Genomic DNA, 23,682 nt, shown 5'->3' with positions numbered 1-23,682 from the left:
TAACTTCATCTTCCCACTATCCATATCTGTCTGTCCCCTATCAGACCCAGGGTCCTGCTGTGAGTAGGAAAGAACAAACCAATGATCAATACACTTGGGAAAAGACACCTCAATGCACTCCTTCTCAGAGACATGCAAATTCAAACTATAAGAAAGCCTTTCTTCTACAAAATTGGTGGAGAGGAATTTTAAGAAACTGATGATAAAACTTAATGGCATGCTGAGGTTACCTGAAATGCTGTCTCAGTCATTAACTGCATTAAAGAGAAACATCAAAACTTACGTCAGTGAAGTTTGGAAGAAAGCAGATATTTCCTACCATTGTTGGAGAAATGGAATGGAAGTTGGTATTCGCTTTTCAGGGGAGAAAAAGAAAAGTGTTTCTATATCTCTTAAAATTAAAACCATTCCATTAGGCAGCTCAATTATTGAATACATGTTTAAATATAAAAAAAAGCAAATTACAGAGGTGTTCAGTGAGGTAGACTGAGAAGGTTCACTAGGGTATTGTTTATGATAACAGCAAAAACCAGACCCAATTTAAATGCCTCTTAACACTACATTCATTCAATGGTCTATCTGAAGCCATAGAGTAGGCGATCCAAATTTAAAAATAAAACCCGTGCATTTATGTGTACCAACATGTTTACATTAAAACACATTCATACTTGAAAATATATTCAGTATATAGAAATTATATTTATAAAATAAAACTATACACATCTCTACATATGTGTTTATAAGCAGAAGCAAGACGTATTAGGATTTCCAAAGCCATAGAGGGCATTTACTTTGCCTGTCTCCCTTGATTATTATAAAATGATACTGTATTAGTATAACATTTGCAAAATTAAAAATTAAGACAAATTAAAAGGTTTGTTCAGTAACAATGATATTCAGTAAGGATATTCAGGCTGTAGGACTGCATGCTTCCACAAAAGCCTAAGCCCCCAATTCTCTTGATCATTTGATGTTTTCTTAATGGATGTGAAATTCAGATATATGTCAGACAAAAGGGAGGAGAACATCTTTGAAATGCAAAGCAACTTAACTGTAATACTTAAGGGTTTTATTCAGCACAAGGTCAATATGAATCAACACTAGGATGAGATTTTCTGCAAAGCTCTCTTCACCATTAACTGCATTAAAAGAGACATAGAATCACCAACTAGGGAAAAAAAGGGGGGGCACTTTCTTCTTGGGCTGCTCACACTATACCTGAAGTATCATACCAGGTACGTACAGCACAATTGAAGCTTCTGAAAAGAAAGTGTAGCTATTCCGTGGCTTGAAACATTGCCCAACAGGGAATAGTAAACTGAGCAGAAGTTATTTAACCAGGAGAACAGAGTACTTAAAGAACACATGGTGCATGATGTTGAACATTTTAAGATGAGTATATAGCAGACAAAAAGGGCTTATTTGTTTGCACATAAAATACAGAAAACAGAAACCCCATTATTGCATGTCACACTGACACACGAATACTTCCCATCTTTGAGAGAAATTATTGTCCTGTTGCACAACTGGATAAAGACCAAAATTTTGTGTCCCCCTTTTCCTTGGTATCATCTCTGAGAAGGGTCTGTCAACCAGGAACTGCACCTCTTAGCCCCAGTCAGCTGTGGCTATTTGAAGGGGGGCTCGTCAAGAGAATATTCATGAAAGAATAGGGGGTAACTTGCACATATGACACATCTCTCTCTCTCTCTCTCTCACACACACACACACACACACACACACATATGCACGCGCGCGCACACACACACACACACACATAACTTACAAATGTAATTCCATATGCCTTTCTCCCTCTGGTTAGAAAGAATAAAGAGGTGTAGCACCACTTTGGAAACCCAAGTTTACTATGACAGTGGTTCCATCAGCCTGGGTCCCTAACTGAAAGGTGCAGAAGGACACTCTCCCAACTTGCTAACCACCCTGGCAGTACTGTCTAGTAAAAATTCAACTTCGACTAACTTTGAGCCATTTGCCTGTGAAGTGTGTTGCTAAAGCACCTAACGCCTCTTAGTTCACATCACAGACTATGAAAATCAGAGTCAGCTGGTCATGGAGAGTCCAAAAGCAACTACGCCACACGGTGTGCTTCAACCAAGTTGGAAACCCAGGTCAACTCATTCGAATCCAAGTCTTTTCTCTCGCATCTCCCTGGAATTGATGTCCTATGAAAGGGACAGAGATTGCCACTTAACACAGAAGAACTCTCTAACGGGCCCCTTTTGCATTTCTTCCTTCATAAGGCAGTGTGTACTGTGTTTCAGGAGATGTTCAAGAGGTAACATTAGAGAAAGAAAACAGTGGGGGAGTGTCAGGTAAATGATTTAATGTTTCTTACAACCTCAGGTGCCATGACTCAGTGCACACTGGAAGCACTCGATGCTATTTATTATACAAACACTGAGCACACAGCAGCCATTTGAGAACCCTGCCGTCTCCTTAGCAAGCTATAATGGGGATGCTAAGCAACTGATTCCAGAAACAAAAAAATGAATAAGAACTTTGACTTAAGAAAGTTCTGATGTATTTTTCACTTGGAAGAGCTCATAGGATTGAGACTTGTTTATGAGCATATGAATGATTCTTTGAGGAAATAAAAATTATGGAGAATCTTTCAACTATGAAAGAGCTTCTACAAACATAGGATCCCATGCTTCTGACTTTATCATAGATCGCACCAGGATGAGGACCATGTCCAGGGGACTATGAGCATTGGGGGAATGTGTCAGATCTCTTTGGTGAATAATAAACAACTTGATATGGGAATGAAAGCTGCTGGGGGTCAGATGATGATTTTGAGTTTGAGTCTGTGACTACAATTATATCAGGAACCTCAACATAAGATAGACTGGGTTGGCTTTAAGCTAAGAAAATCACAAATCCATGACACCCATAGCTCCCTTCTCCCAGTAAGTCTCCCGTGGTTGATACCTTGTTCACTGCTTCATTTTCTAGAAGGCAAAAATTTTAAAAATAAAAGTAGAAACAAGGGTGATTTTGAGTTATGCATAAAACAGCCCTGGTTCAAGTCCAGACAGCTACCCTGTTTTTTTTTTTTTTTGTCCTTAACAGTTATCAAGCTGTTATTCAACGTGTAAACAAAAGGGACATGAGAAAGCTTTAAGTTAGCTACAGCAATGCCCTTATCTGAAGTTTCTTTGACCTTAGTTTGGGTTATACAGATCTGTTGTGGTCCCAACATATTAAGTGGAAAACCTCAGAAGAAAACAATTCATTTATTTTAAGTTGTGTGCTGTTCTAAGGAGCATGATGAAATCTCACACCATCCCTTTTCATCCTGCCGGGGTGAGAATATTTTCTGGGCCAGTAGAGCTATGCCAGGTACAGGTCCTGCTCCTCGGCTGGTTAGTAATGGTCAAGTTATCTCAGTCATCTGATGGATGGTGCACACATTGTGGTACTTGTGTTTTGTAACACTTCATAGTGCCCACAATGCAAACGTATGTCCCCAGCAGTTGTGATATTACAGCAGAAGTCAAGAAGTGCTTTCTTGGATGAAAAGGAGAAAATACAATATGACATTTGGAGACAGTTCATGTGCATATAACTTTCCTTAGATTACACTGCAATAATTTTTCTTTTTTATTATTGTTATCAGTTGCTTACTATGACTAATTTGTAAATTAAATTTTATCATAGGTCTTCATGCTTAGAAAAAAAGAACATTGTATATATAGAATTCTGTACTGGTGAATGATTCAGGCATTCACTGGGGGTCTCAAAACATATCTCCCAGAGAAAATGGGGGAATGACTGCAGATTGGCACTATCTCATAAGGTTCTTGGGTGATTTTATTCATTTGATGAACACTTTTTTTAAGAGAATTTTTAAAGACCTTTTTATGTTTGTTTATTTTTATGTGTTGCTGAGGATTGAACCCAGTGCCTCACACTCTGCCACTGAGCCACAACTCCAGCCCCTTGATGAACATTTTTAAATCTCATAGTATGTGTCAAACACTGATCTGAGTGTCAATGAAGCAGTAATAAAGGGAATAATAGCAAGTAACCCAAACAAATCAACAAACAAACAAAAAAAAATCACCATCCTCTTAAAGGACACATTTTAGTAGTGAGAAAGACAAATAACTAAAAATAAAATGTGCACTATATTGGATTGTTTAATAAAAATAATAACTTCTTAAGTCAAAACAGGCTGGAAGAAATTTTAGACAAGTTAATAAGGAAATGCCTTACTGAGAACAGAGTTTGGGACAGATTTGTGGAGGAATGGAGGGAGCCAGCCAGCCAGATGTCTGGGAAACCTCATTCCAGGAAGAGGGATAACTAGGGCCAAGGGCTGAGCTACGTCGGCATCAAAGGCTGACCTTCTGGGGCAAGGGCTGCAGGGAAAGAGAAGGTACCATCAGAAAGACAGTGGGGGACAGAATCCATCCTGCAGTCCAGACTGAGAACTTAGGAGGAGCACAGGCAGAAGGTTGGCAGGATCTAATTAACTTATTTTTTTCTTTTTTGTACCAGGGATTAAACTCAGGGACACTAGATCACTGAGTCACCTCCCCAGCCGTATTTTGTATTTTATTTAGAGACAGGGTCTCACTGAGTTGCTTAGTGCCTCGTTTTTGCTGAGGCTGACTTTAGAGATACTCCTGTCTCAGCCTCTTGAGCCGCTGGGATTACAGGAGTGTGCCACTTCACCAACTCTGACTTACTTTTCAAGGAGATTATTCCAAATTCTATGGCAAATAGGTCTGCAGAGCAGAAACAGAGAGATCAATGAGATGAGAGTAGACTGCTCTCCCCCACATACCATTCATGCCTTCACAGTCTGTGGTGTCAGTTACCCACGGTCCACTGTGGTCTGAAGAGAGCAGGTAGAAAATTCCAGAAATAAACAATACCTAAGTTTTAAATAGCCTTTATTACAATGTATCATTATAATTGCTCTGTTTCATTGATAGTTACTATTGTGGATCTCTTGTTGTACCTGATTTATAAATTAAACTTTATCAGAGCTATGAGCAAATAGGAAAACACAGTGTCTCTAGGGGCCAGTACTGTCCACGGTTTGGGGCATCCTCTGAATGGATCCCTAAGAATAAGTGGGGACTGTGACATTGCAATAGTCTAGGCATGCTGACTGGGTCCAGGACGGTGGCCTTAGGAGAGAGGAACACTAGATGAATTTTGAATATATTTTGAAGTTAGAATTGAAGGGATTTGATGACTGTCTGTGTAAACCAAAGAAATAAATATTAACCGAGAGAGAAATCCTGTAGGATAAGAAGGTTGACCAGGGCAGAGTAAGAGTTAGAAGAAGAAATAGCAATCTAAGTTTTAGCTACATTCAAACTTGAGTTGCATCTTAGGCATTCAGGTAGGAATAACAAATAGACAGTTGGACTTTGAATGTGGGTTTCAGGGAAGAGGCTGTAATGGAAAGTGGAATTTTGGAGACATCAGCGTGGAGAGAGGTACTTACAGGGGTAGCCCTTGGAGTCATCTAGCAGTGACTGTAAATAGAAAGCAGAGAGGACTTAGGACTGAGAATCCAGACATACCAGCCAAAGAAGCTGAGAATAAGTTCTTAGAAGAGTAGGAGAGAAATTAGCTATCTTGGAAACAAAATCAAGTTTTCCAGGAGAAGGAGATCAATGGTACTGAGTGGTGCAGTTCAATAATATGTGGAATGCGAAGCGACCTTCCATAGAATTAGGGACGTCAAGGTCATCCTTAACATCAAAGAGGCCAATTTTGGTGAAGATAACAATAAAAAGCTCACTGGAATCACATCAAGGAGGCACAACAGCTGGAAATGTGAAGGTCGACAGTCCTATCAAAGAAAGGGGAGGTTAAGTAATAAGGATGGGAGGAGGAACACAATTACGTTAGGGTAGATATTTTTGAAATACTGAGGGGGTGCTGGTGGGGCAATGTGATATAGAAAGAGAGAAGGAAGAAGGGGATCTAGTGAGTAAGGAGAAGGTTTTACCTTGTCGAGAAACTTGAATCACCCATCCTTGGTAATAGGCAATAATAGGTCATGGCCCAAGAGCAGGAAGGTCGAATATAAGGTAGATGCTATTTATAGAATTTGTCTTTTGATTGCTTTTACTTTCTAGGAAAAGTAGGAATCAAGGTCAACATTTGTGAATAATGATGGGGGAAAAACATAACAGAGGCTGAGGTAGAAAGGAGTGTTTGTAGTAGGCATTCAGACTCTAACCCTGGACTCCACGTACTGGTAATGTCCAAAAAAGTGAGCAAATAGGAGGAGGAAGAATAGACCATGATGCAGGATAACCAGAAGGTGGGTGGGATTCAGAGGAAGCAGGTGGTGCAATCTGTTGTTGGGTGGAACAGTGAGACTGTGGAGGCCTCAGGAAGGAATGGTCTGTGGGTGACAGTGAAGAGGTGGGATAGTTACCCTGTCACTGGGTGCCTTGATGCACGAGTGATGGAAGAGAAAAGAACCAGCCCTTAGATGGCTTCAGTGAGAAGAATGTTATTATCAGAGCAGGAAGGAAAGAAGGCTAAGTGTGGATTGGCTGCTGGTTGCACTCCATCTCCAATGGAAGGATTTCAGAGATGGGGACGGAGAGACAGGGCTCATAAATAGCAACCATGGGGGAGGGTGCTGAAAATCCCGGGCCGCTCGGCCGCAGGCCGCCTCCAGTGCCGCGGGATGTAGCTGGGGGACCGCGGCCCCCAGCAGAGCCTGCCCACCCGGCCTGTTTGCCATCACAGGGAGATCTCTGCCCCCTGGGGCTGAGAGACCCCAGCCTTTTCCCAAGCTGAAGCTGCAGGGTACTGAGGTACCAGCCAGATGTCTTCCCACAAAGGAACTGTGGTGGCACAGGGCAACAGGGCTCCTGCCAGTAACAGGGAAACTGACTCGGTGGAACTGGCTGAACTGGGACCCCTGCTAGAAGAGAAGGGCAAGCGGGTAATTGCCAACCCAAACAAGGCTGAAGAAGAACAAACATGCCCAGTGCCCCAGGAAGAAGAGGAGGAGGTACGGGTACTGACACTTCCCCTGCAGGCCCACCATGCCATGGAGAAGATGGAAGAGTTTGTATATAAGGTCTGGGAGGGGCGTTGGAGGGTCATCCCATATGATGTACTTCCTGACTGGCTGAAGGACAATGACTATCTGCTACATGGCCACAGACCACCCATGCCCTCCTTTCGTGCTTGCTTCAAGAGCATCTTCCGCATCCACACTGAAACTGGCAACATCTGGACCCATCTGCTTGGTTTCGTACTATTTCTCTTTTTGGGAATCTTGACCATGCTTAGACCAAATATGTACTTCATGGCCCCTCTTCAGGAGAAAGTGGTTTTTGGCATGTTCTTTTTGGGTGAAGTGCTCTGCCTCAGCTTCTCCTGGCTTCCACACCGTCTATTGTCATTCAGAGAAAGTTTCCCGGACTTTTTCCAAACTGGACTATTCAGGGATTGCTCTACTGATTATGGGGAGCTTTGTCCCCTGGCTCTATTACTCTTTCTACTGCTCCCCACAGCCTCGGCTCATCTACCTCTCCATCGTCTGTGTCCTGGGCATCTCTGCCATCATTGTGGCACAGTGGGACCGGTTTACCACTCCTAAACACCGGCAAACAAGAGCGGGAGTGTTCCTGGGACTTGGCTTGAGTGGTATTGTGCCCACCATGCACTTTACTATCGCTGAGGGCTTTGTCAAGGCCACCACAGTGGGCCAGATGGGCTGGTTCTTCCTCATGGCTGTGATGTACATCACCGGAGCTGGCCTTTATGCTGCTCGGATTCCTGAGCGCTTCTTTCCGGGAAAGTTTGACATATGGTTCCAGTCCCATAAGATTTTCCACGTCCTGGTGGTGGCCGCAGCCTTTGTCCACTTCTATGGGGTCTCCAACCTTCAGGAATTCCGTTATGGCCTGGAAGGTGGCTGTACTGATGACTCCCTTCTCTGAGCCTTCCCACCTTGAGGTGGAGGAGGAACTTCCCAAGTGCTTTTAAAAATAACTTCTTTGCTGAAGTGAAAAAAAGAGTCTGAGTTGTCTGTTTCTAGAAGAAACCTCTTAGTGAATTCAATACCAGTTAAGCTTCAGCTCACTTTCACAGCCACTGGGCAATAAACTTTCCATTCCCTTTCCCCTAGCTGGGGAGGGTGGGGATGGTCAACATAGTCATCCCCTTCCTCGGCAGTCACCCTCCTCAGCAAGACAAGTACCATTCCCTCACAGAGACAGTACTTTGAAGCTCATTTTGAGATCTTACTCCCTCCTTCAACCATTTTGGGAAAAAATTATGGACTGGGACTCTTCAGGAATTGTTTTCCTTTTTCCTGAAAGAAAATGTCCCTCTCTTACTCCCTGTCCTTACTTTGTAACCTGGCTTATAACAGGCCATCCATTTTTGTAGCACACTTTTCAAAAACAATTATAACCTGGTCCCATCTTTCTAGGGCCTAGATCTGCTTGCATAGCAGGAAGAATAAGACACCAACTTTTACATAGCCCGGCTAATCATGGAAGTGTGTCCAGGCTTCAAATAACTTGAGTTTTAATTTTTTTTTCTTGGCAGAGTAATGTAAAATTAAACTGGGGAAAGATATTTAATATTTAATACTAAGCTTTAGAAAGAAACCTGCTATCATTGCTATGTATCTTGATGCAAAGATTATGATGATAATAAAAGAAAGTTCAGCAGAAAAAAATAAAATAAAATAAAATAAATAAATAGCAACCATGGAAGGATCTGCAGCAGAGAGTGGACAGCAATGCAGAAGTCCTCACCATCTTGTGGTGGCCAACCTACATCAGGCAGAGGGTGTTTGGAGGTTGTTGGTATTGAGCAGGAAGAGGAGAGGAGGTGATTCCTGCCATGGGAAGCTGGATTCTGGGGTTCCCCTTGGGTGGTGCCATCGGAGGTAAGACATCCTGCTGAAACAGGGTCTTGCTCTTGATGGGGGACAGATGAGGCTGGACACCCAGGAAATAGCAGGAAGCAGGTTTATGGGCTGTAGCTGGTTCAAAGGGGGACTTTCGCCCAAATCAATTCATCCCTCTGAACCCCGAGTCTAGAAATACTTAGAACTTTTAACCCAGTGTGTAGAAGCAGCTGGGCTCAGAGGCTCACAATTTGCAGAAGTCTACATTAAAAATAGTTTTGTTTTTGTTTTTCAACTGTAGGGGTTAACTAGGCCTGAATACAAAAATAAACCAAGGACACTCTGTTTGAAAAATTAGTGCTTGGGACAGAGAGGGTTCCCCACTCTGCCACCCCGGAGCTGGTTTCCAAGGAACCTAATTAGCACCATTCACTCTTACCTTTTGGCTCCTGAAGGACTTTCCCTAGGATCTAACCGCTTTCCTTGGAAGTGTAAAGGCCCCTGTAAAGGCTCTAAGCCCCAAGGCTAGAGGCCACTCTGCTTCTGTAAACACACATCCCTCCTGAAAACTCCCACACCATCGTATATCATTTTGGACTAGAGAATTTATGACACCAGATAGCCCCATAAATGTGGTGAAAGACTAGTGAAGGGGTACTCAGCATCTGGAGTGCCGATCTCCTCTGGGCCCAGGGCCAAATTCAGTTATTGCAAGATAAAGCCACTGGAAATAGGAAGCCTAACTACATTGAACATTTTTTTGCAAAAAATTCTTGCTGATAGTCTAAGGAACAGTTTTGGTGAGGGTCCCTGGAGAAGCTTAATTAAGATTTTCAGTGGAGGAGGAGGTGCCACTACACTCTGAGGTGGCAGGGACCCTCCTGGCCCCTGCTGGAGGGAGCCTCTTGGGGTTGGATTTCCATTCAAGCATGGACACTCTGGACCTATGCATAGGGCATCCTGCACAGGGCTGCTTGTAGCAATGGCCCCTTTGACTCACTTATAACAAACAGGTAGTCCAGCATCCGAGAAATTCAGAGAGTTTCATGAAGAAAGAAATACCCCCAAAAACTCAATGCAAGAAAGAAAACGTTGTTGTAGGCAACAGGCCCCTGACAAAAGCAAGTAGCATTGAGTTTAATAGTTTGCTTAGTCCTGCCAGCATGTTGCTTTAGCCATTTGATCAACCTTTGTTTTTGACACCTGCCTCTTTATGACCGGTTGTGATTGATTGACACCTGTCATTCTGATGTTAAAAAAAGGACCTTCACATAGTGATTAGAATTAAACTTCATGCAGGTTTTTCTCTTTGCTTCTTACTAAATCCAGAGAGAGAGAGAGAGAGAGAGAGAGAGAGAGAGAGAGAGAGAGAGAGAGAGAGAGAGAGCAAGTCCTCCTGAGGAAACTGCAGAGACTCAAGTGTGATGCAGAAAAGAAACTGGTGATAAGCTCTGCTCCTTGATGCAGGTGCCCAAATGGAACATGACGTCTTTCTCCTTGATCCCTCTTTCTGGGCCTGAAACACTATCAGTAGGTCATTAAATATGATCCTGTCGGCCAAAGAGTGGCCCAAGAACTGTCATGAAATCCAAAACCAAAAACTTTGTCAACAATTCCATCATCCACGTGCCCATCTCTGTGGGACCTTCCAGGGTTTCTCAAGGAACAAAACTTCATATTTTTAAAGTTCAACTTACATTTGATGTGGAGAAATTGTGATAAACACAATGAATTTTTTTTTTGTTTTTACCATTACATAAAATTGAAGGAGCAAAGAGAATAGTGTATATTTCACAGAGTTTGATATGGTGTTTGGTCCCGACCTGAGGGAATAAACCAACGTGTCTTTAAAAAGAGACTCTTGGGGCTCCTCGAGCAGCATACGCAAGAATTTGTTCACTTTCTTGTCACGTTTCTGTTTGGCCCTTGCCATGTGCTGGGCTCATCTCAAGGAACTAAATAGCTTCTTAAAATAATGGTCTGCAGGAAGTAAACCTATTCCATTTGGAAAAGTCAATATCAAGGAGATGTAACTCATGCACCAAGTATTGGCCAGGTTTCTTTCAGGGCATCATGATCATGTTAAAAATATGGGGCTAACAATTGTGCATTTAACTAACTATGCTGAGAAAATGAGATGAAGGCAGCATCTTTTGTTCATCGAAAATGTATCTGACTCTTGTACTAGAATTCTTACTTAACTGCTATCAAAAATCCTGGCCAAACTAATCTAAGCAAAAATAATAACAGTGAAAAGTTAAAGCATATATTGTCTGATATAACTGCAAAATTTGAATAGGACAGCTTCAGGCACAACTTGATCCAGAAAATTAACACTCTTGCTCTCTTTTTAACTTCTCAGCCAGCCTGTCTCTGCTGTTGTTTTATAGTCCCAAACTACCAGTAGGGTTCTCTTAAAAAATGTTGGAAGAAAGCTTATGGGATCTCCTGGCTCAGATTAAAAAAAAATTATCAACATAACACTAAGGAAAAATTAGAGCTCTCTCTGCTACCTGCCCCCAACATCTCCTTATCAATCCTAGGGAACATTCTGATTCTCTTTGTTGTCTACCTTCTTTTTGGAAGGGATGAGATATTAGCTAAGCCAAAGCTGCATAGTGGAAAAATATGGGGTACTGTGACTTACTTCTCTTTAGCACCAAGGGGATAATGAGTATCCTACAAGAAAGAATTCTAGGAAAGAAAAATAAGAGCCCAGCACACCCACTCTGCACACCAGGACAAGTAACATTAAGGCAATCAGTTTTCAGCAGATACATTATTTCTGGCACAGCTATACAAAAACACCCCATGAGGAAATTATAATTATGTTGCCAGAAATGTGTCACAGGATGGAAAATATTCCCAATGAATGTCTATGCTTAAAAAGTCATAAACTAAACACTTGATACAATGAGATTCTATTGGACCCCATTTTGATATTACAAGATTAAAAACTCTATATGGTCTTCATGAAGAGGAAACCTAGTGTAAGCAGACACACCAACCCATGAAGTGTGACCGTCTTTGAGAGTTCAAAGCATCAGGCTGTTCTGTTCTTAGTTTTGCATAATTACTTTAGGTACTTTTCAAAATGAAAGGTGTCACTTGTGAGATGGAAGGAAAAACAGCTCTCTTTTTAAAATATAAACCTAGAAGTTCAGAGTAAAAGAATCGCCTGTTAAATGTGAACCTTGGAGTTGAGGTCTTCTTCTAAAGGATAATGTTGCCATGGTAGCTCCCTGCAGTAGTTTCTCATGGATGCACCAAAATCCCAGAGTTTTCTGCTCTTAGATCTGAGCCCTGAGGAGGTTTATAATATTCACTGAGATTCTCCACATCGTTCAGAAATTGCAAGATGAGATACCAGGAGAATTAGAATGCTGCCAAAAGAGGCTTCACTGGGCCAAGGAGGACCTTTTTTGCAACGTGGACTCTCTCATTTTGAGCTGCAAAACATTTTTTTTAAAGAATTCTTCGACCACGGAAATAAAGATGTTCTTTTTGTCATTTTGGAATCCCCAATTCAGCAAAATCTAGTGTGTACAATAATAAACAGATGGAGAAAACAAGACAAGAAAATATTCGGGGTAGGTACGGCAGTGATTAAAGTTTAATATTTTGTCTGGGGGGAGGTCAAAATTATCTTTTGGGGGAAAGCGACTGTCAGCACAGCTGGGAGACGGCTGTTGATTCTTTTCTGTCGTGTTGTATAAACATTCAAACTTTCTCATTGCAGTATGGTGCTTTGAAATCTACATATCAGTGGAGGTTTGAAAGGATGTACATACATTAGTACTGTAGTGATCCGATTTTTTTGTAAAGGGAGAGATTATTAATATTGATGGAATTATCCTATCTGCCCTTGCAAATCTCCCCATAGATGATTCTAACACTGAAATATTTACTGAGTTTCTATGATATCACGGAGTTAAACACTATAGAATACCAATTTATGATCAGGAGGGGGTTTTGATGATAAGAAGTTTTCCTAGTCCAAGGAAAGATTTAATACGAACTTATTCTTTTTTTTTTTTTTTTTTTTTTTAGTATGGAGATTGAACCCAGGGGTGCTTAACCACTGAGCCATACCCCTTTTATTTTATTTTCAAATAGGGGTTCACTAAATTACTTAGGGTCTCACTAAAGTGCTGAGGCTGGCTTCCAACTTGCAATCCTTCCTGAGATGATGGATTACAGGTGTGCTGTACACCACTCCACCCAGCTACAGAACACACACCTTATCTGTGGGATCCCTTTTCAGATAACTTTGTTGTCTACAAATATTGTTTCATTCACCCTTTGATTTGGAGAGGAATGTAGGCCTAGGGACAACTCCCTGGCCTGGCCTGTTTTATGTGACCATTCATTTCTCCGCAAGAAGGTGAACCACTGAGTACTTCATTTCAGATTTCTAAGTAACCAGGAAGTAGTATTTAAGAAATTAAGAGGTATGGAGGGAAGATTTAACAAAGCAGATAAAGTTTCAGATCAGCTTCTTGTAGACTGAGAAGAAGCTCTCAAGCAACCAAGAGATAAAGAAGGTTCTAGAAATGAGTGAAAGGATCAGCATGATAAAAATTGGAATGATGCGGAGATGCAAAACTTAAAATGACTGGCATCCCAGTTTGTCTCAAGCTTTGAGCAGAAAAAAATGAAATCACAGGATACTGGAGAGAGAAAGAGAGAGACAAGTGTAGATTCCATCAATAATTAATACAATTAGTGACAGATGTTACAGACCCAAAAGTGGGCTGTGTGAAGAGAGGGTAATGAAAGGTAGAGTTTGAATAGAGCAAACTGGAAAAGACACCGTGTGGTTGTGACATTGTGTGTGCTGGGGGGATATGCAGATATCTGGGGACAAACCCCTGTGGATAGAGAGGACACTGGGTCTGACGTGACTGTAGCAGGGCCAAGTTTTCATGCTTAGGAGGAACAATAAGGCCAGTGTAAGTAGAAAAATCTGGAGGGGCAGAGCCATGAAAAAAAGCTGGAGACAGAACAGGTGAGGCTTTGTGACTCAATGGCACGAAGTTCAGATTTCATTCTAAGTGTGTTGGGAAGAGATTGAATGATTTTCTGCAGAAGGGTGATATCATTGTTTTTAAAAGATTATTTGACTCCTGGCTGATCACAGAGGAAGAAGGTTTTGTGTAAAAGTGAAGCAGAGATAGCAACTGGGAGAGCCAGTGGTTTAGGTGATAGGTCATGGTAGCTTGGTGCAGGATATTAACAGTGCAGCACTGGAGATGCTCAATAATTGTTTTTCTATTTAAAAAAATGGTACTATGGATTGAACCCAGTAGTCTATACAATTGGACTATAACCCCCAACATTTTTTTTTAAGACAGTCTCACAAAATTGCTGAGGCTGGCTTCAAACCTGCAATCCTCCTGCCTCAGCATCCTGAATCACTGGGATGACAGTCATGTGCCACCACGCCAAGCTCAATAATAAGTATTTTAAAGATAGGCATGAGAGAACTTGATGATAAATTATATGTGAGGTACAAGGGAAAGAAATTCAGTGATAACTCCTAAAATTTGAACCCACAACACCCAACAGGGTTGTGCTATGGACATATTAACACATATAGTCTTCTTGGCAACCTTATGAAACGTTACTTCTTCATCACCACCTGCATGGTGCCAATGAGGAACACGAGTCACAGGGAGATTAGCGACTACTGAGACCACTGTGTTAGCACTCAGCAAAGGCAGGACTCAGACTTGGGCACCTGCCTCTAGAGTCACCTTAACCACTACACTATTCCAAGATGGCACAAATACCAAGAGGCAACAGGGGTTGGACAGGTGTAGAGATCCAGAGGGAACTCAGGAGAGGAACATCTTGACAATATAAACTTAGGAATCATTCACTGGATCCTATTTAAAGCCATGGGCAGGATGCAATCTCCTAGGGCAGGGATTGAAGACACATATTCTGAAAAGTATCAGATATTTTAGTTCTTGCAGACCATATTGTCTCCATGGCTTGAAAGCAGCATGTACAACCCCGGCAATGTCGTTTGGAAGGAACATGGGAAAAAAAAAAGTAAATGAATAGGTTTGGCTGTATCCTAATACAATTCTCTTTACAAAAATAGGCATTGGGGAAGGATTTTGCCTCTGATCCTGGTTTGCAGGCACAGTCTTGGGGAGCTAAAAGACTAGAGATGCAAGAGATAGTCAAACTCTTTCCATTACTCAAGGTGGAGGTGCCCATGGAAAAATAGCAAAGGAGACTGAAGAAGAGAGGAGACCAGAAAGATGGCCAAGAGGAGAATGAATGTCCATCAAAAGAGCCCTAGAGAGAGTGGTCAAGAGGTAAAATCACACATGAGAGAGGTGGAAGGGAATTTGGTCATTTGCTTAAAGATCCTGACTCTTATAGATTAAAAACCAACCTGAGTTTCCAGAGGGTAAAATGATTTATTTAAAATCTTTTTGAGGAATATAATACGTTGGTAGGGAAGTTGCATTATTATGTAAGTTAGCTCTTCTAAAGCGTACACAAACATCATGTAATTTAGCTTCAGATAAAGCAAGATTTGGCCAACAACAGAATCCCAAGGAGTGAGCTCTTGAACGTGCAGTGTGGTTCTACAAATATTTGCTGGACACCATCTGTGTTTCTGCAGGTGTATCTGACTTGCAGCTACAGAGTAAAAAGAGGTGGTGCCTACCCTCAAGGCACAGTAGGTCAAAAGGAAAACTGGACAAAGAAATAGATATTTTCAAAAACTTATGTTGAGGATTTTGGACAGAGGCTAGTCAGGTGCAATGTACTAGGTTGTGCCACCTCCAAAGTTCCTGTAGTTGGATTCAAGGCCATTTAGTGGGTAATTAGGTTGATGGCCCAATGTGATGGTATTTGGACATAGGGCCATCTTTAGGAGACCAATAGGATTATAAGATTTCATGGGAGTGGGACCCTCATGATGAGACTGGTAGCTTTGTAAGGGAAAGAAAGAGAGAGCCGCGCACTCTGTTTTCCATGTGCGGACATAGTGAGAATATCACCATCCGCGATCTGGAAAATAGCTCTCACTAGCAACAAAATCAGCCATGACCTTGATCTTGGATCTCTAGCTTCCACAATCTGAGGGAACAAATATGAGCTGTTGAAACCTCATTCTTCCTGTGATCTTATTGCATCCCAAAATGACTAAGACTCAGATGCCCTGAGAACACAGAGAAAGGCCACCTTCTCTGGGCTTCAGGGAGAATTTCCTGGATGAAGAGTTCCCCCAAATGCCTCCTTCAACCTGAGTCAGGACCTCCCCACCCAGACCTATGGATGGTTCTGGACTCACTAGCCTTTCTTTCACCACCATACATTCTCCTTTAATTAAGTTCAATTAGCTCCTTCATGTTTCCCATCCCTCCACAATGTCTTCCCACAAATGTCTTGACGCTAGAGTGCCATATTGTTTGTGGTCACTTTTACAGGAACCTCACACACTATGAGTCAGAGTGGACAGGTGAATTACAGTTTTAGTGAATGTATGAAGGCAGGAGAAATTGATTCTATTCCCCCAGCGCTTCAGTGAAGGATGGACAGGGATACCCAGGCAAAGACAAAGAATCTTGACATAAACAAGGTCTGAACATCACCAGTATTCAAATGTCAAATTTGTCAGAATGATTATGGCACCCTGACAAATGGAACAGTCTCTGGCAGAAATTATAAAAGCAGTTCCTCAGACCCACAGGGTTCCAGGAAACCCAGGGGCACAAGGACAGGTGGCCATCCAGGGCTGTCTCCATGAGTGAGCTAGTGTCCATCCTGCAGCAAGCCTCGGTCACCAGTGGTCTTTGTTTCATAACAGCTTCCAGAGGCTTCTCTTTTATCTTTTAATGTTTCCTCCTTGCTCCAGGCCCTCTGGGATGAGCCTGAGCCTCACAGGTGACTTGCATGTCCCACATTGTAACCCACTGCTATTCCAAGACGAACTCTTTGCTTTGGAGAGTTGATCTCTCCAGTCCTCATTTTAGTTTGACAAGAGGAAGCAGTTTAAGGAAAGGTGTAGACCTAGAGAGCAACATGGAGCATGTGGGCAGGAACAGGGAGACAGGAAGGTCTGAAGCAGACAGGTGGGGGTCTGAGACACAGGTACAGTGTTTGCTGTGTACCAGGAAGCACCCCAAGTTATTTATCATATTAACTCCTTCCATGCTCATTACGGCTTTTTGAGATAAGCAGTATACTGTGATTTCATTTTTCAGAACAGGAAATGAAGGCACAGAATTGGGGAGAAGCCTCTTCAAGGTTGTGTAACTAGTGAGGCCTAAAGCCAGAATAGGATCCTGAACAATCAGCCTCCAGAATGGCCTTTGTCGAGAGAGGCGGTGACCACCTTACTCAGGCCCTGCAAGCATAGCCTAGAAAGCTTGAGTCTTAGTAAGCCATCGATGGGGACAGCAATCTGTGTAGCTTTCCCTTAAAGCAAGATTTGTGGGGAAGGCTCCTGGAGCTGTGACATTTCAGTGGAGACATTTGAGAAACCAGGGATGATAAAGGAGGAGACAGATACCAGAAATACTTGTGGGGTAGGACTGTCAGGGTGGGTTACCAGCAGAAAGTGAAACAGAGAGACTTAAAATGAGTTGTCCTGCATGGTGGTGCATGCCTGTAATACCCACGGCCCTGGAGGCTGAGGCAGGAGAATCATGAGTTCAAAGCCAGCCTCAGCAAAAGAGAGGCATTGGGAAACTCAGTGAGATTCCCCCCCCCCTAAATAAAGTTGGAAAGGTGGTTTAGGCAATTAGCTGAGACAGAATCTAAGCAGGGAATGTGCAAGGAGACAGTGATCCTGCTAGATTTACCTATGCTAATTCCCAGGTGCCTTGGGACAATCACAGGCAGGTATCCCAAAGACAGTTAAGCATTGAAGTCTGAAACCTAGGGAGGAGGTCTCCACTAGACTTAAGAAGTCAGGAGTCCTCAGTGAGCAGGTGGTGGTTAAAGCACAAGAACAATGACTCTGCTCTTGTCAAATTTATGTGCATAAATATACCTGTCAGCGTGCTTGCAACTCTGGAAGCCCAATTATTTAAAAGCCTGCCACCGGGACTTTCTCAGCTGAATCTGCAAAATATATTACAAAATGACAGAGGAACTCTATTGGTTTCAGGCTCTTGATGTGTCCCCAGTGATTTTAACAAGAAATAGTAGCACAGTCTCCTAAACAAATACCCAAAGAAAAGCAAAAAATAAAATGCCATCAACAAAAATAAAATATCTCCCTTGCCAAACACAAAGGATATCGGAGTAGAAGTTGAATTCTGATGCTTTTCTTGCACTCTTTTGGCAAAATTCTTTCTTCCAACACATGAAATGAGGCGGCCTTTGTTTGCTCTAACTCTGTATTTTTTTTAGTTGTGACTCATAAAACTTCCTACGTGGTACTGAGAAATTTCTGACAAGGGCAGACTTAATGAATATTTCCAGCTATGTGGTTTGTTCTGAGCCCCAGGCTGTGAAGAGAGGTGTACTAAATAGGAGGTATCTATCCATTCAGGTCTAACAGCTCTAGATCTCAGCTCCAAGATCTGTGGAATTGGGGTAAAAGCAGCAATGCCTGAACCCTTCATTGCCCTTCTTGCGTCTATTTTCAAAATTGAAGGTTGCAGCCAAATCTTGTGTATTAGTCTGTGAGCAATACGTTTGCGTATTCCTGAGACCCAGGGAATCAGACAGTGGCAGATCTCTCTTCATACAGCGCTAATCCCCCAGCAGCTTTCACCCATGAGCAAGGTAACTGAGGCAGCAGGAGGGGCTGGATCACAGCACAGATTTCCCGTGTGAGGTCTAATACACTTTTAGAATCCCATACGGATTTCTAGAAGAGCTCCCTGGAGTTAAAGCACACAGGGGTTGGAAACCTAGAGATGAGTTTATAGTCGGATGGAATGCTGATTTGCATGTAACTTGGATCAAGCATTTGGTCCATCCAGGATAGCTGTACAGTCTTTAGTAAACCATGAACAAAGCAATAAACTAGCCTTGCTATTAGCACTGAGTCACTAGTACTGAATTACCAGCACTGAATCACTTACCTATTGCCACAGAGCAGAGCATCCCCAAATACGGGGGCTGAAAAACAGTGCTTAAATATTACTGCAATCCATGCATTTGCAGGGCAGCTGGGGGCTCTGGGTTTGGCCGCACTGGCTCTGTGGGATACTGGTGTTTTATGCTTCTCTAAGCCACTTCCTGGAACCCACCAGCTTGCCTGAGAAATGCCCTCCTCGTGATGCTGGTAACTGAAGGAGAAGAGCAAGAGGAACATTAAACACTTAGGTATATAGTCCCTCTGGCCGCATTCCATCCATCAAAGTAAATAACATGGCCCAGATCACAGTCACTTCAAAGTCACACGGCAAAGGAGAGAGATACCAGCCCACATCCCAGGAGGGATGGAGACTTGGGACCATTGAAGTCATCAAGCACAGTTAGGACAACAGTTAAAACACAAAAGTGCTTTGCTAAGTTGCAAAGACAGTGTTCTCTCATTAATCAAATTTCAAAGAACCATAATTAATCAAATTAATGTACTTACCTAATTAGCGGCAATTTAAAGGCCAATTTTTTAAAAGATTTATATTGCTTAATTATCTGCTCTGTTTCAGAAACTCAGTACATACCTGTTCATCATTATCATAGCACCTTGCATTTTTATAAAACAATAACAAAAATGCTTGATATTATAACAAAACATATACTATACATATACATAAAACTTTCTTGTGATTTTATCATTTTATTTTTATTTGGGGGTACTGGGGGTTGAACTCAGGGGCACTCGACCACTGAGCCACATCCTCAGCCCTATTTTGTATTTTATTTAGAGCCTCACTTTTGCTGAGGCTGGCTTTGAACCCGAGATCCTCCTACCTCAGCCTCCCAACCCGCTAGGATTACAGGTATGCACCACCACTCCCGACTTCCATGTGTTATTTTTTGCAGACCAACGCAAGGCTGCTAAAGGATATACAAAGACAGTCTTGATGTGTCCTGGGTCTGCTAAAAAAATAAAATAATTTAAATAATTGCCTGGCTGACCTCTGATGCTAAAGAAATATCATCTTTGCTGTTCAATCCATGTTCTAAAGAGAGGACTCTATCCTCCTCCCACCCCACTCCAGTTATAGGTGTAAAAGGAGTAATTCTCAATGCTCCGGAATCCATGAATTATTCTTGAGTCAGGTGCTTGTAGCCAGATCAGCCTGGGTAAGCACCACCGAGAAGCCAGGGCACAGTTCAGTCAATTTTTGTAAGCAGAGTTTTTAGGATAAAGTGCTGAGATAGGACAGAGTGTCCGAGGCAGAAGCAGGCGGCACATGCCTAAAGGTAGCTGGAGAGCATTTCCACGGCATGCATATTCCCACCCCGTCCACGGCTTGCTCATCCAGCTTCATAAGTTTATTATATGTGCATCTTTTCTTTACATTACAGAAACTGTGACCCAATCAGAAAAATCCCTTTCTTTCTCTTCCATTTTTCTTATCCTGCCTTCCTCAGGACTGAGGGGTGGGGATGTGGATAGCTTAGCCCCCCTCACACAATCCAGTTATCTTTGGAAAGTGGCCTTGGAAACCAGCCAGGTTACATTGTTATCCTTCTGTCAATTACCAATGTGCCAGACACCCAAAGCTCTGGGGAGGACGTGTGATTATTACAAGGGACCCTCAAGAGAAAGTGCCCAGTGTCATCTTCGACTTGCCAGGTGACCTTTAGAAAATCAGATGTGTAAGAGAGGGAGGACGAATTATTCTCGGGGCCAATCATGCAAATGAGTTGAAACCACCAAAGATAGAAAGCAATCAGGGCAAGGAGAATTCCAGAGAATCCTTCCCCCCCTTTGCCCATGAAAGAAAGAGAACCTGTTCCAAATAATAGCTGAAGACCGTCCCAGATATTAGTCAAAATTTACCACCTTGCTTCTATTCATGTGTCTAAATCCCAAATGCCTTCTCCCTGCCAAAAACCCATGTCTTCAATACCCGTCCTTTCATTTTTTGGTGAAGCACTAATGGTTTTATAAAATAACTTCTAAAAAATACCTAATCCCAATGCCAGCAAACCTTTGTTTCCCCTTGGAGGATGGGCTGTGGAGGGTCAGAGATAGAATAGAAACAGAAATGCAGACAAGTCTATTTCCATCATGTGTCTACAGTGACTTCTTTTGGGGTCCTCCTCTTCAGAGGGGACTGTGTTTTCCAAAGCAGGGATGAAAGGAGGGAATTCTTCATGGCCAGAGGATTTGCCTGCTCAGAATCTGTGTCAATTAAGAGATGCTCTGAACTGTCCATGGAACTGGGTAAGAAGAAAGCCAACCCAGACTCACTACCAACTAGGTGGTAAGAACCCACCACTTTCTTGGGTATCTTATATATGTGCCCTTTACGGGGCACCAGAATGACTTTGTAATTCAGCTTACGTAAGAAGTAAAGGGCACCAGCTATCATCTCCCCCATGAGCAGAGCCAGGCTGGGTTCTGAGTGGGTATGCATCTCACCCTCAGCACCTCATCAGCTAAGAGGTCCTTTTGAAGTTAGACATCCAGGGTTTTTATTAGAGTTAGGTTACATAGGCGGCAGTGATTGGATCGTTGCCCCCACAGTTTAACTCCATCTCCAACTCCCTCTGTCCTCCCTGGAAGTCAACTCTGTAATCTCATGCTTGACCTCCTTGCTAACCAGGTCCCAGCCTGTCATCTCATGGGTATGAACTCATGAAAATTCCAAGGATGTAAAAGTTCCAAGGGAAAAAAATTGAAATTCCAAGAACGTAAACGTTCCCCCTCAGAAGCATAAAAGCCAAATTCTTCTCATGCAGCCTTGACTAAAATAGAAATTTGCATGTATAAGTGAAAACAGAACCATTCCGTGCGCATGTTTTTGTGTATCTCCTTAAAATATCTACACATGCAACTTGGCTCTAGTGATAAACCATCAGGAAGATTGAAATAGAAGGCACTGGAGGGACCCAAGGAGAAGCAAACCCAATCAATAAACATAAAAGTTCCTACAGTTTTTTTTTTTATCAGCAGAAACAAACATGGGGTGGTATATCAATAGGGCCATCTCACTCCAAGCTCAGTAACTTTCCAAAAGGATGAAAGAAGTCCCCAACACAGGTTATGCACGTGGCTAAGGTTTATCACAGCAAATGCACACAGAAAAAGCCAGCCAGGAAGAGGTTCAGCAAGCAGACCCCATGTCAATCAGGCATCGGCTTTGGGGTCCTTCTCTATCTGGGATCATACAGGACACACTTGTCCTCTGACAGGAAGCTACAGCAAGATTCTCTGGAATGTCTTTGCCCAGGGAAACCCAGTTGAGCCTCAGGATCTGAGGCAGTCATTGATTCTAGTCACATCACAACTCCCTGCTATGCCTCTGGCCACAGCCATGGAAACTCGGTGCTTTGGTAATGAAGTCAGGCCCACCGCATCAATCTTGATGTGTGTGCAAGGCTGTTTTGACAAGCTAGTATGGTATGGCCTGTTGCTCCAGGTGTGTACAACGAAATCATCAATCATTAACGTAAGGAATCTTCCAAGGAGGGACGTATTCCCTGTGGGTTGGTGAGCCCAGGTGGATAATGATTTCAGGTTTCCCTTGAGATGGGTAAAGAACGAGCTATATAGAACCTTCTGTGCTAACTGCCAGTGAAAGTTAGCAGGACTGAGACCTACTGAGCCGCCAAATGGTGCACACAACACAAAAATCTTAAAATAGTGAGCAAGCAGAGTGGGAATTCTAGCTGGACCCAAGCAATGCTTAGGGCAGCACAGGCTGGAGAAAGTCCTACCTTGTTAATCAAAGGGACTGGAATAAATGCACCTCTAAGGAAGATATGTGCACGGCTGCGGGATTCTGACGTCTGGTTCCAACCAATGCAATGAATCCTGTCCTAGTTTTCATGACAACAATGCAAGCTGAATGAGGGCAGCCCACTTCAGTTCCCACTGCCAGGCTACGGCTCATGCCAAGTGTTCAGGAAGCCAATGATGAAATCATAAGGATCCCAAAACCTTGATGCAATTAAAAAAAAATTAAATTTGTTTTAATTAGTTATACATGAGAGTAGAATGCATTTATGCACTTTGATATATCATACATAGATGGGATGTAATTTCTCACTTTTCTGAGGGTGCAAGTTGCAGAATCACATTGATCATGCAGTCAGATATATACATACAGTAGTAATGTCTGTTTCCTTCTACTATTCCTATCCTTATATCCCCTCCCCTCCCCTCCAACCACTTCCTTCTATCTAATCTAAGGTAACCCTATTCTTCCCTAGTGCCCCCCCTCCTTGTTGTGAATCAGCATCCACATATTAAAAGAAAGATTGGGTCTTTTGGTTTTGTGGGATTGGCTTATTTCACTTTTCATGATATTCTCCAACTCCAGCCATTTACTGGCATATGCCATAATGTCCCTGAGTAATATTCCACTGAGTATATATGCCACATTTTCTTTATGCATTCAACTATTGAGGGACACCTAGGTTGATTCCTTAGTCTAGCTATTGTGAATTGAGCTGCTATAAACATTGATGTGGTGTGTCCCTGTAGTATGATGATCTTAAGTCCTTTGGGTATAAACCAAGGAGTGGGATGGCTGGGTCAAATGGTGGTTCCATTCCCCATTTTCTGAGGAATCTCCATACTGCTTTCCAGAGTGGCTGCATCAATTTGCAGTCCCACCAGCAATATATGAGTGTGCCTTTTCCCCACATCCTCGCCGACACTTATTATTGCTTGTATTCTTGATGATTGCCATTCTGACAGG

General features: G+C 42.5%; 1 long non-coding RNA gene and 1 pseudogene across 1 annotated transcript in view; both read left to right on the top strand.

Moving 5' to 3' along the window:
- Positions 1–23,682, top strand: part of LOC144371359 (uncharacterized) — a 1,013,058-nt gene that overhangs the window by 645,786 nt on the left and 343,590 nt on the right. The gene's annotated exons all lie outside the window — the stretch shown is intronic.
- Positions 6,635–8,442, top strand: LOC144371497 (adiponectin receptor protein 1 pseudogene; annotated as a pseudogene).

This window comes from Ictidomys tridecemlineatus, chromosome 16 (genome assembly GCF_052094955.1).
Source record: "Ictidomys tridecemlineatus isolate mIctTri1 chromosome 16, mIctTri1.hap1, whole genome shotgun sequence".
In the NCBI taxonomy this organism is placed as follows: domain Eukaryota; kingdom Metazoa; phylum Chordata; class Mammalia; order Rodentia; family Sciuridae; genus Ictidomys; species Ictidomys tridecemlineatus.
The sequence above is the reverse complement of the archived record's forward strand: the minus strand, read 5'-3'. Positions and strand labels throughout refer to the sequence as shown.